This window comes from Panthera tigris, chromosome B2 (genome assembly GCF_018350195.1).
Source record: "Panthera tigris isolate Pti1 chromosome B2, P.tigris_Pti1_mat1.1, whole genome shotgun sequence".
In the NCBI taxonomy this organism is placed as follows: Eukaryota; Metazoa; Chordata; class Mammalia; order Carnivora; family Felidae; genus Panthera; species Panthera tigris.
In genome coordinates, this window is record NC_056664.1 from 70,231,791 (window position 1) to 70,246,419 (window position 14,629).

The 14,629-nt window shown below is 37.2% G+C and overlaps 1 non-coding gene across 1 annotated transcript; it reads left to right on the top strand.

Moving 5' to 3' along the window:
- The first annotated feature begins 14,055 nt into the window (after positions 1 to 14,055).
- Positions 14,056 to 14,163, top strand: LOC122238890. The gene has a single exon (XR_006218040.1). It is a non-coding gene; the product is annotated as a U6 spliceosomal RNA (small nuclear RNA).
- The last annotated feature ends 466 nt before the right edge of the window (positions 14,164 to 14,629 follow it).

Here is a 14,629-nt window from a genome sequence, read left to right on the forward strand (position 1 = left end):
AAAGAGAGAGAGAGAGAGAGAGGTAAATAGACAGATAGAGAAAATCTTCTCCCAACCCAGAAAATCCCCCACAAAGACAGGAAAGAAAGAGAACACTTTTATTATGGAATAAGCATTAAGCCAGACTGTGATGCACATCACAGGCAACCTGCTAAGAGACTGCAAAGATGGAACATAATCTCACACTATTATATAGCTGAGCAGACACAACCATTTCCTGACATGTTCTCAAGATTAGCAACAACTAGCCCTCAAGTAAGAGGCTTTGACAGCACCATTTGTCATGCACAGTTCATCCTAGATTCATCCGGTAACTGCGGTGGCCTTATGTGTTTGTTAATTGGCTTTACCCAAAGGAAAAGTAAATTTCTCATTTCATTAGCAAGGAGATGGCTTTACACCTTGCAGCGAAGCACTGCCAAGTTAGACTCCTACTCTCCCACAGAGCCTGGGAGATAGGGGCACAAGCTTCCTCGATGATATCTCAAAGACATGGCTTCCAAGTCTTTGAGAAAGACATCCCTGGATCATAAAGCTGGGAAGAGACTATTTTCTTTTAGAAAGCTTTCTATACATTTCAAAGAGACATAGTTTACAAGTTTTCTGAAGTAAATTCTCCAAGGGAGGCGGGAAGGTAGTTAACCTCTTCCCTTATTTTCAACAAAGGGAATTAAACTTATTTTTCATTTGTTTTTGCCCACCAAATGATAGATTATAGACAGATTATATACAGATTATAGACAGATTATAGATAGATGTCTATAGATTATAGACAGATGATGGATAGATAGATAGATAGATAGATAGATAGATAGAAAATAGCAGACAGATAGTAGATAGATTTGAGATTAATGTATATCAGATTAGATGTGAGGATTGAAGAGGGAGGGGAAGTAAAATGATGACCATAAATTTGAACTATTAAGTCAGTTATACTGAAAAGATAAAAAGCTCTGTGTTCTAAAACACATAAAATGCATGTCTATAGTTGGAAGCAGCTGTCCCATGAGAGTGTGATGAAAAATACAAGTATATGCAGCATCTCCAGGAAACTAACTTCCCAAGGTTGTCCTCCAATAGCATTTAACACCAAAGAACCCAGGTGTTCAGCTCAGCAATTACACAGGCAGCCAGCCCCCAAAAAGAGCAGCCACTCATCTGAAGAGTAATTTGGGCACATCCAAGGGACTATTACTGAAGCAGGCAAAGAACTTTTTCCAGTTATGAAACGATTTTTCTCTCGGCCACAAAGTCACTCCTCTGTACTCTGCTTTGAGAGAGCAAGCATGACTTGGCAGGCTCCGCGGCTCCTTTAGCCTGTGAGTTCTTACTTGACTGAATCCTTTTGGGTGAGTGAGAGAAGTTTAGTGTAATATGCTCCTTAATAAGAGGCACTTTCACCTTTTCTTGAGCTCAGCCTCAGCTGTAACGATGGCAATTATAATAGTAGTAACATTGGTTAACATTTAGTGACTGCTTATTATGCTGTACATGCTAAACAGCTTAGCTCATATAATTCTTTTGACAGTGCGATGTGGCAAAACCTCATTTTGTAGATGGGGAAAGTGAGCCATTGAGAGGTTAAATAGTATACAGCTAGGATTTAAAGTCAAGTCCACTGCTGACAGACTTTGTCTGAGACTGTTCCGTTTTCATGGCCTCTGCAGACAGGTTTGTTTCCTCCTGCCTGGGGATTTCATAGCTCCTGCTCTCTGTGTGCTCTGTGGAGTTATGGCCTGTTTTTCTGTCTCCCCTGTCAGAATGAAGCCTGTGTGAATAGAAAGTATGTCTTGTTCACTGTGGCCTCCCCAAAGCCTAGTACTATACCTGGTACTCAGCAGACACTCAATGAATATTTTATAAATGAATTAATTATACATTTTTTAACGTTGCCTCCATAGTTACTTACCTCAGCAGGTTACATATTTTATTATTCCCATATAACTATGGCTAATTCAAACTTCAAAAGAATAACTTGGGCCTATATGATGCTTGAGTCCTCTATCCAGGAAGGAGAAATGAACTACAGACAGCTAAGCAAGATTTTAAAATTATGTTTAAGATTACTATCTGGCATGTATCATCTAGAGATATATGTGTTTGGCATTCTCCCAGATCTTTTCCCAGTGAAGATACTGTAAGAGTATACTATAACCACTGTTTAAAATGTGGAAAGAAGTTTCAGGATTGCCGAGGGGAAGATGGCGGCGTAGGAGGACGCTGGGCTCACCACGTCCTGCTGACCACTTACATTCCACCCACATCTGCCTAAATAACCCAGAAAACCGACAGAAGACTAGCAGAACAGATTCTCCGGAGCCAAGCACAGACGAGAGGCCCACAGAAGAGGGTAGGAAGGGTGGAGAGGCGGTGCGTGCTCCACGGACTGGCGGGAGGGAGCTGGGGCGGAGGGGCGGCCCGCCAGCCAAGCAGAGCCCCCGAGTCTGGCTTGCAAAAGCAGAGGGGCCAGACGGAGTGTGTTCTGACAGCAAGCGAGACTTGACATCTGGAAGGTTATAAGCTAACAGTTCTGCTCAGAGAATGGGAGGACTGGAGGACAACGGGAGGGAGAGTTGTTGAGCCCCTGAGGACAGAGCTCAGCTTGGTGGGGAACAAAGGTGCTCATGAGCACCGTCTCCCTCGCCCATCCCCCAGCCAAAATCCCAAAGGGAACCAGTTCCTGCCAGGGAACTTGCTTGCACCATGCAAACACCCAACGCGGTGCTTCTGCGGATCCATCCCTCTGGTGGGGGGTCTGACTCCCTCCCGGTGCCGCAGGGTCCCTCCCAAAGTGGATCACCCAGCGATAAGCAAGCTGAGCCTGCCCCTCCCACCCCCGTGCACCTTGCCGATCCACCCCAGCTAACACGCCAGATCCCCAGCACCACAAGCCTGGCAGTGTGCAAGTAGCCCAGATGGGCCACGCCACCCCACAGTGAATCCCGCCCCAAGGAGAGGGGAAGAGAAGGCACACACCAGTCTGACTGTGGCCCCAGTGGTGGGCTGGGGGCAGACATCAGGTCTGACTGTGGCCCCATCCACCAATGCAAGTTATTCAAGACAACACAGGGGAAGTGCCCCGCAGTTCCACACCACTCCAGGGACTATCCAAAATGACCAAACGGAAGAATTCCCCTCAAAAGAATCTCCAGGAAATAACAACAGCTAACGAACTGATCAAAAAGGATTTAAACAATATAACAGAAAGTGAATTTAGAATAATAGTCATAAAATTAATCGCTGGGCTTGAAAACAGTATAGAGGACAGCAGAGAATCTATTGCTACAGAGATCAAGGGACTAAGGAACAGTCAGGAGGAGCTAAAAAATGCTCTAAATGAACTGCAAAATAAAATGAAGGCGACGACCATGGCTCGGATTGAAGAGGCAGAGGAGAGAATAGGTGAACTAGAAGATAAAATTATGGAAAAAGTGGAAGCTGAGAAAAAGAGAGATAAAAAAATCCAGGAGTATGAGGGGAAACTTAGAGAATTAAGTGATGCACTAAACAGAAATAATATACGTATAATTGGTATTCCAGAAGAGGAAGAGAGAGGGAAAGGTGCTGAAGGTGTACTTGAAGAAATAATAGCTGAGAACTTCCCTGATCTGGGAAAGAAAAAAGACATTGAAATCCAAGAGGCACAGAGAACTCCCTTCAGACGTAACCTGAATCGATCTTCTGCACGACATATCATAGTGAAACTGGAAAAATACAAGGATAAAGAGAAAATTCTGAAAGCAGCTAGATAAACGTGCTGTAACATATAAAGGGAGACCTATAAGAATCGTGACCGAGCTCTCTACTGAAACTTGGCAGGCCAGAAAGGAATGGCAGGATATCTTCCATGTGATGAACAGAAAAAATATGCAGCTGAGAATCCTTTATCCAGCAAGTCTGTCATTTAGAATAGAAGGAGAGATAAAGGTTTTCCCAAACAAACAAAAACTGAAGGAATTCATCACCACTAAACCAGCCCTACAAGAGATCCTAAGGGGGATCCTGTGAGACAAAGTACCAGAGACATCGTTACAAGCATGAAACCTACAGACATCACAATGACTCTAAACCCATATCTTTCTATAATAACACTGAATGTAAATGGACTAAATGTGCCAACCAAAAGACATAGGTAGGAAGGGAAGGGACCCAGAGACCAGGTCAGGAATTGGTTTCACTTACAAATTCAGGGGTCATCAGTGTATAAGTGGAAACAGTGGGGGCCTTGAAGCCAAAAGGGAGAGCGATGGGAATAGAGTCACCAACATTTATATGTAATGAGGATACTCAAATATGACCATCACTGAAATACTGGCAGTCAAAAAGTAGTATTAAAGAAAAACATCAATGGAGAAGGTGGCCCTTGACATGACTATCCAACAACATACTGGTTTGGACCAAAGTCCCACAGGGATTTAACCTGACTTAATTTGTCAGTCAAGAACGTTATGACCATGGTAGATTTTACTTCTGTTGATATTGCTTTTCTCAATGTTCTATTCATAAAAGCAGTTTCAATCTTTTCCCAATAAATTTTGCTGCAACAGTACTCCCTGCCAACTTTTGAGATGTAGTTTTTATTTTCATGGGGAAGCCACTTTTTCTGTGCCCTAACCTTAAGTTGAACACTGTTTATTACTTTGTTAGAGGCAACAAATTATACTGGAGACTGGCAACACAGGGAAATCAAATGTCAGCTTCTAAATGATCACAAGTTTCCTTTAAAGTTTACCACTTGTCTTAATGGAATAACTGGAGATCCTAATACAATAGGCCAATCCCTAAATTCCTTTTTTTTTTTTTTTTGCTCAAAATAAATACAAATATCTGGCAGTGACAGCTCTTGGCTGACATTCCTCATGCAATCACAGGAAATACTTACTGATGATGCTACTTAGGAGCCCTGGAAAGAAAGAATACATCAGGGGTTATTATTCTTCTCTTCATGAGAGCATCTTTCCCTCTGTCTCTGTCTGTCTCTCTCTCTCTCTCTCTCACTCTTTTTTCCTCTCCCTCTACTTTCTCTCTCCTACACTCTCCCTTTGTCTTTGCTTTCTTCTTTCTTGTTTTCTGTTTTTCTTACTCTTTCTCTGACAGTCTGAAGGTTCAATGCAGTTTAGCAAACCCAACATTTATCATCACTATTTTAAGCTTTTCCTTAGTTTGCTGATATTGCTTAAATTTAAAAAATAAAATTTTTCAAAATGAATAGAAACAAAGGTAATTATTTGTATAAGCAAGTAATTACTTAGTAGTGATAATAACCAAATATTTGTAAAAGCTGGTTTCTTTACCTCAAACAGTGAAAACATAACAGATTTTTGTTTGACAATATTCTTCCTTTTGTAGTTTAGATCCCCTTTCCTTCAAAATGCATTCAACATTAGTATGTCAAAGTTTTAGACAATTTTATGAATCTCAATTTTTTGAAAATCTGACAATGGATAACCCCTGAAAATCTATGAGATAGTGGAATTGCTCTTCATTTTCTGTCCTGAGGTAGGAGTCTACAACCTAAACATACAAAATCCATTTAGAATCTCTCTTCTTCCTATATTTGAGTTAACTTTTTAGAGTAAAAAAAAATGTAAATAATCTGTTGACATTAGGACTTCCATTTCTAAAAAAATCCTATGTGTGTCTATATATATATCAGGATCAGGTAATTCTTTTTCAGATAATGATTTGATTTGCATAAGGAGGGAAGAGAAAAGTATTGATAAACATAAAGATCAATACATTTTTTCAAGTCCTAAGAGTAATATCCATTGAACTCATATCTATACTTCCTCCTGCCCCACTTATACAAATAAAAAATCTGAAAAAGCTATCTGAAAATATTTCACAATTTTGCATATATATGTATGCATATACACAATATCTTACATGTATATATATATATACACACAATACACTTATTTCTATTAGGTATATATATACACAAATGCATATATAAAATAGAATAGGGATGTAGTTATGTCTCCAGAATGATTAATAAACCTATAAAACTAAGTGCATTTAAAGGGAAAATTGAATTAAGTACCTCTACTAGTATATTGGAATCTCCTTCATGCCAGTGATGTGTTACCAGTGTGGAAAATACACTTGAACTACCTTGTAATTTATGTCCTTATTGATTTTCTCATTGTAGTTTTTGAAATGCCCATTTAAAGCCTGATTTCTCCATATCATATTTCACATGTGAGAACAGAAAAGAAGAATTTGCCAAATTGCAAATTTTCCATGCTCTCACTTAATTTCTTCCCAAAGGCCCAATTTACCAATCATTCAGTATTAACATCAGGAATGGACGTGGAAAAGCACAGTTGTAGCAAAACAAGGGCTGCATCTTAGCCAGTTACATCCTCCTAAGCAGCCAGATAGATAACACAGAATTCAAAACAGAAAAATCTTCAATCAGCACTGGGAAGAAAAAGTAAAACAAAGGGCAAAGTGGTCTAACATAACCTCATAACTGAAAAGCCAGAAATCTAAAGATTTTCCCCTTATTCTTTCCCTTATTTTCCCAGTTCTGCTCCACCAAGAGCTAAATAAACTTAACATTATTCCTGGGCCTCCTCTTAGACTATCTATTGTTTTTGAGTCTAGATGAATTTAAATGAACATCAATTAATGTATGTTAACTGACTGACTCTTATTCAGAGAACGAAAAAGCGATCAGCAATTGCTGCAATTGAACTTTCATGCTTAAGTTGTACATCTGAGTAATTGCTGTTTGTAATAACTACAGAGAAGCCTATTATCTTTTTTTAATTTTTATATTTTCATTTTTTAAATTTTATTTTTTATTTTTTTAAATTTACATTCAAATTAGTTAGCATTTAGTGCAAAAATGACTTTAGGAGCCTATTATCTTGATGACAGATGTTAGTATGAAAATATATTTGCACTTCACAAACATGGTAGGAGTTTCACAAATCTTACATCTCAGAGAATAATATTAAATTATCCATTAACTAATTAGCATTTGAAAAGCTACTTGCATTTGCTTGCTACCGACAAATATTTAGTTTTACAAATATATAGTTATTATATATATAACAGGAAAAAATTTAAATACACCTAAATTTCTATATGCATAGTTGTCTCTATATTTAATTTAGAATTTATGACTCCAATATAGACACAAAAATATTCATGCATCCATTGATTTTCACTGGAGGTTATAGTCTAATAGAGAGAGAGAGAGAGAAATACACCAAAGAAATTAAAAAAAAAAAAATACACAGAATGGCAAATGGGTGATGGGCATTGAAGAGGGCACTTGTTGGGAGGAGCACTGAGTGTCATATGTAAGCCAATTTAACAATAAATCATATTTAAAAATACACAGAGAACAAAAAGGCTAGGAAGAAAATTAATGGGTAGATGTATGAGCACAACTGGATGGTTAATTTAGTTACATGGAAAACAGTACTTAGCCTAACCTCACTGAGGAATGTTGAAGGATGTGACTAATCAAATGCCAAAATACATGTCAGAGGCGACCATAGAAGGTACTACTAAAGAATTACATAAAACAGAACGTCAGGATAGCTTATAATGTAAATACTATCATAAATATGTACCAACTATATACTAAAAGTAGGATAATGTATAACAACTGTAGCTTTAATTCCATATAAAAAGAGCTGAAAATCCATTACTGCTTTGCATCCACCTGCTGGCTATCTGTATGCATTCAGGGTGTTTCTTTTGCAAAACAAAATCAGTTAATTCTATATTTAATTTGAGTTGGCATGTTCCTTTGGGTCTTGATTTCTTCCTTTCTTTTTTTCCCTCCCTCACAACAGGAAGTTAAGGAAGGCTTCTGTGAAAAGGTGGACATTTCATATGATTATCTGAAAATCATGCAGATAATCAGAAGATAATTTCAGAGAGAGAACAGTTGAAAACAATTACTGTGAAAACTAATAAGTCACCAATTAAATATCTCCTTTAGCTTTGACTTTAGACTGCAATATTTTGTATATTTAGTGTCGGTCCATACAATTTATTCATAAGGAAAGTTCTCCTTACTTCTGGGTTTTAGAGTAAAGCAGATTGTCACATCACATAATGACCTCTCTCTTTTGTTTTGATTAAGTTAACTTTTCATAAGTACTCATGCACAATGAAATAAAATACATATAATAAAAGCTTAAATAATTAGAAATTGAATTTAAACTGTGCGGGGTCCCTTGGGGACATTTGCTAATGACAATTTCCAGCCAATCTTTTTATCCTCAAGGTCTTCATTCCTGCCATTTATAATTTATTTCTATTATCTGCAAAAGAGCTACCTCTAAAACAAATCTCTGACATTTTTTTCCCTCAGATTTGTAAACAATGTGATCTCCAGTAAAAATTAACATGCATTGGGTGCTTTCTTTTTTTTTCTAAATATAATTTATTGTCAAGTTAGCTAACATACAGTGTATACAGTGTGCTCTTGGTTTGGGGAGTAGATTCCCGTGATTTTATCACTTACATACAACACCCAGTGCTCCTCCCAACAAGTGCCCTCCTCAGTACCCATCACCTATTTTCCCCTCCTCCCCACCACCCCCCATCAACCCTCAGTTTGTTCTCGGTATTTAAGAGTCTCTTTTGTATTGGGTGCTTTCTAACAAAACAATGAATATTCTGATCTGTTCTGAGTGCTCACAGTCCACATTAATACCAAAAGATAGTTCTGGCGAGGAGGTATGATATGGTCCACATACCTTTCAGATGGAATCTGAAAAAGCTGAATTCCTGTTATCTAGATAACTCAGGCATATGCCTTTGAGTCATTTATATAATGTGGAACTTTTTGTCTATGAAATCTTGTGGTCAAACGGGAGTTATGAAAAAAATAAAAATAAATAAAAGGGAGTTATGTACCTATTTGAAAAGCATGGCCAAGGGGTGCCTGGCTGGCTCAGTCAGTTGAGCATCTGACTCTTGATTTCAGCTCAGGTCATGATCCCAGGGTCGTGGGATCAAGCCCTGTGTTGGGCTTTGCGCTGAGTGTGGAACCTGCTTTAGATTCTCCCTCTGCTCTTCTCCCATGCTTGTGCCCTCTCTCTCTAAAAAAAATAAAAATAAAAAAAATTTTGAAAAAATTTTGAAAAGCATGGCCAACCCATACAAAATATGTTATATTAAATCAAAACTATTCACATTTATTTTTAATATTTGAAAGTCATGCTTTATCTAAGATTCTGGCTATTATTTATGGAATAATTCAATTTGGAACATATCCACTCCAGCCATATTGGGGGGGTGGGGAATGAAACTTTATTAGGTTACAGTTAGCAACTATAGGTTATAGGTTTTAGGTTATAGTAGCAACACTACTCTTAAAAATATTTCATGGGTTTATATAGAACTATTGACAACAGCATGTAAAGCATAAAGAGAAATAGAAGTATTACTTTATAAACTATGTTGTATGTGAAAGAAAAATCTCCCTCTCTTTTCAGTATAATAAACTTAAAATTTTTAGAAGTATTCCAAATTTTAAAAATAAGTTTAAAAAAATAAAAATAGAGTTCAAATTTCAATTGATGCCTTCTATATATAGCTGTATTATAGAACTTATAAGTATATCCATATGTTATTTCCGATTAAACTGTGAGCTCTTTAAAATCAGGCACCAATTTTATTTATCTTCATATCCTGATGGTACAGCACAAGGCCTTGCCCATATAATATGTTTAACAAATAAATGTATATTGAATGAAAAAGTTAATTAATGAGTGGTGCCTGTGAGCAAAGGCTCCCAGTGTTTGTTTCCACATCCTGGAGTAATCCCACAACAAGCAAGACAAGGATATCTGAGAATCAGGACTCTTCTCTAAACTGTGCCCATTATTATGGGTAAAATGCACAGACAAAGAGTATCAATAGTTCTCAAAGAAAGCTAATCATCAAAATCACTTATGAGCTTAAGATTTGTTTTTAATATCAGGAGATTCCAATTCAAAAGATCTGATTGGGGTCACAGAATTGGTATTATTAAGTTTAATAACCACAGTTCCATGGGGTGTGATACCAGGGCCATTGAGAGGACCTCTTAGTGTGGATAGCTCCTCACAGATGCCTCATTTCCAGATAATCTACCCTTAGTACCATTAGAGGCACTCTTCTCTTTCAAATGCAAAGATTTAACTCTACGGAAAGATGTATATTAAATCACTAAAAATTTAATATGTGCTAAAGATATAAATAGAGATGATAGATGATAGATAGAGATAGAGATGATAGATAGCTAGATAGCTAGATATAGAGATGACACATAGATGATAGGTAGATAGAGATGATAGCTAGCTAGCTAACTAGATAGATAGATAGATAGATAGATAGAAGATAGATTCTAGAGCTTTGTTCTATAAGGCAATTAAGTTACTTGGAAAGAATCTGATCCTCTTGAGACTTGCCTTTTAAGTCTTTTGAGGAGAATGCAGAGCAGTATTTAGTCTAGGAATAATTTTTCCTCACTACTTAGGCAATGCTTTCCTGAGTATTCCACCCTATGAACCATGAGGTACTAGGTTTTCCACTCTGGCTGGTGGACACAATCTCTTTCCACCTTTTTGTTATCTCTGTATGTTGCTCCTTTTGGATAGTTTTTTTCCCTCACCTCAGATCATTTCCTAACATTCTGAAGACTTGCTAGATGCCATCTGTGAATCACTGGAGCTCTCTCTCTGCAATGCTCTCTACTCTCCAGTATTTGCCCCCTGAGAATTCTAGTTACCCTGGGCTTCCCTCAACTTCTATCTTTGTTTCCTCCACTCAAAAAGACAGCTGGACTCCACCTGGTTCTCTCCTCTGCACAGTAACCTGGGCACCCTATCCAGGCAGAAAGCTGTGATGATTGTAGTATTCACCACATTTATTTCCCTTCTTTTGGGAACCACTGTCCTTCCTTGCCAAATAGGCAATGTTTTAGAAATTGTTGTTTCATATATTTCATTTAGCTTTTTAGCTCTTCCCATTCTTTTCAGTTCTTTTAGTTCTCTAAATTGGTACTTGTTGCTGCATCTCAGCTAGATATAGAAGGGATTTTTTTTTATTCTACTTTGGCAAAGTGGTGGGGGATATAGTATCAGAGGTTTCCACTTGGCCTTACCTAATATGATGGCTTGACCAACACCAACCCCAGGTAGACTCACTGTAAGGTTTTCTACAACTGCCAAATATGTCAATCCAGCTAAATGTTCAGGTATTGGGAAATGACCAGAGCGAGACCACAGACCTAATAGACCCAGTGTAAACTGGATATTGTTAAGGACCCTATTTATTGCCTGGCTTCCCCTACTTGTCACCTCTCTAATAGGGAAAATAGGTGGCATTTCAGGTCTTCTGTGTTCAACACCTAGAAATGTCTGGGTATTCTCTTTTACTCACTATGTAATCATCTGAGTAAATAAATGCATGAACATTTTGGGAAGAACTGAGGGAATCATTATAGTATATATTTGCCACAGTGTTGCAGGGTTCTACCTCCTGGAGACTGAACAACCTCTATGGTCAACGAGTACTGGGTCTAAATATTGTTTCCTGTCTGGGTCTAAATATTGCTTCCATGTAATTTTATTGAGCTGAACACTCTGGTGTCCTATCCAACCATTCTTGCTTTCTTTTATTTGTTTGTTTAATTTTTATTTATTTATTTTTTACAAATAAAAATTGTATCTATTTAAGGTGTTAAAAAACTTAATTTAGTAGATCACTTTATGTTAGAGAGCTCTGGAGAACTGGTGGGGTGACAAAAGGGCTACAAAGGAAACCCAAAGAGAAGATGAAAAGAAACCACAAATAAATACAGACAAGAAAACAATTTACCAGAAGTCAGGATGGCCCTAGACTTTTTCTCTATGATGCTTAAGCTGAATAACAATAATCTAAAGAGAATAGACTGACCAAACCAGTGGAGATTCCTGATTTGCTCAATCTTACCATATGAAAATATTAATTCATGTATCAGGTGCTATCTACAAATTGACCAAAGTATAGTAGAGGGAGAGGGAAACTGTAAATGTTGACAATCCTGTTTCATCATAAGGATCTGAATTTCATTCACCATGTTCTGTTAGAGAAGAATGCCATCTCAAAACTGCACCAGTCACACTAAGGAAGAAGCTAATGTTCATTCAGACTGAGCAAATAAATGAAGGAGAAAGAATGATAAATGCTGCTTTATTAGGATTCTCTTTAAGATTCATTTCTTCTTCATCAGTGATTCACTGTTTTCTCTCCTGATTCTTAGGTCATCTCAATAAGCATTTGAAGAACTTTCACTTAGTAAAGGAAATAATGCCTGAAACCACTTCTCTTAAATAATTATTGACACTTGAAATTGTACTGAAGCAGTTCTCTTTAGCCTCCATACTCTGTAAAGAAGCTATTCCATACCAAACCTCCAATGTCATCACAAGGGGCATTTTAAATTTTGTTTTGTTTGGGAAACCTTAATTTTCCATTCCCTTTCTGAAAACTGATAGTAAAAATATATTCTACTTAATAATTGTTTTTATACTCTGAGGGAGGAGGCATCTTAGGGAATATTTAATTTAGTGCCTCTATTTTACAGATAAGTAATATAAATTCATGAAAAATGAAATTTTGCAGCATATGATGAAGTTGAATTCATAAAATGAATTATCTAAAGTCACATACTAAATTGGGGGCAGAGTGAGAGTTATATTAATAGCAAAACCACACTTACTTCAAGATATTTTCTTATCTCTAGAATTAAATTTATATGGTTTAAGCCATTTACTGCATATTAATAACTACAAAGCAATACTGAGAAAATAGTCATATTTCAATATAGCAGTGAGGTGAGTAATCGCATTCAGTCAAGGTAATGGCTTTTGTTTTTACTAAATGATGATAGGACTTGCATGTTAGAAAATAGAAGAGTTGTTCAAAAATATGTTTATCAAATTAATCACCAGTGTGTGTACGGCATAATAGTTTTGGTGGTGGTATACTTTTAGCCTGAATAGTAATTTTCTAAGCTGTGTTTGGTGTACTTTTATTTTCAAGAGCTCCATTTTTTAAAAATTATGTTTATGATAGAACCTACTTCTTTCTATTAAAAAATTATTTAGTGAGAAGTACTGATTCCAGGGTTTTGAGTGAATGCCTATGTCCTGATTATCAACTCATCAAATGTCAACATATTAGTTTTAGCCATAAAGTTCTTCAGATTTCAGAAAGATTTGACAGATCACTGAAATTTTTATTACACTTTATAGTTGATGTTATGACAATCCACTTGATACATTATAGAATATCCATGGGCTGTGTAATAGGCACAAATTTTGGTAAAAGCTGTAGACATTTGAAAGATTTGGTATCACTCTTTAAAGATGTGCTAATACTCCTACTATGAAGGAAGCTGTACTTTACAAAATTATAAAATGATTTCCCATGGGCAGTGCTAGCTCATAAACAGAAGCAACTCCAATGATATGTTTTAAAGTTTTCTTTTCTTCTTATGTGAGTGTCCCCAACCGTATAAGTCATGAAGCCCATTACTTTCCTTCTTAGATCTCAAGGTCAAGACAGGTATAGAAAGAATCTTGAAGAATTATTTTTTTCAAAGTGGTAAATTCATATTTTGTTTTTAAAATTTTTTTTAAGGTTTTATTTATTTTTGAGACAGAGAGAGACAGAGCATTAATGGGGGAGGGTCAGAGAGAGAGGGAGACACAGAATCCGAAACAGGCTCCGGGCTCTGAGCAGTCAGCACAGAGCCCGACGCGGGGCTCGAACCCACGGACCACGAGATCGTGACCTGAGCTGAAGTCGGACGCCCAACCAACTGAGCCACCCAGGCGCCCCCATACTTTGTTTTTTAAAACTAATTCTAAAAGTAGCACGTGGATGTCTGTTTTATGAGGTGAATTTAACCTCATGTAGGATTAAACCCAGCCTCAGCTTGTTTGCAAGAACTCAGAGGGTAAGTTACATCTCAGAGTTGTCCCAAAGGAGGCAAGGGATCTGAAGTAAAATGAGAACTCTAATAAACACATAAAATTAAAGATAATGAATTATGTGCTCCCTTTGGTAGCACATATACTAAAATTGGAACAATACAGAGAAAATTAGTACATCCCCTGTGCAAGGATGACATACAAATAAAGATAATGAATTATGGTCTTTATCAGTCTTTTCATCCACACCTACATCCTTTGGAGTTCCAGATGGACTGCTTGCTCATACTGTTTCAGATATATGAGCTCAGCCAGAGGAAGCCCTGGGAACTGGCATAATTTCAAGTCAGCCACCAGGTAGTCAGATGGACTCTTGGGTAAATGATCCATTATTGCCTAGGACTCATTAGCTTTGGAACAACCCTAAAACCAGTGGCATTCTCCTATATAAAGAGAGAGTTCAAGGCCCCACTTCCTTCATCACTTAGTGTCAAGGACAAGATACAGGTTGTCCTCAGTGCTAGTAGAAATGTTTTAGAGACATCAAAAATTCTTACTTCTTTGTAGATAGCCTATATTTGAGAGATTCTTCTCATGGTCTTTTTTTTTTTTTAATTTCTTAGTCCTTTTATGTTCTAGTCTCTTTTCTTACATGCATCTGGGGCAGTAAGATGAATTAGAGCTTTCTAAAAGAC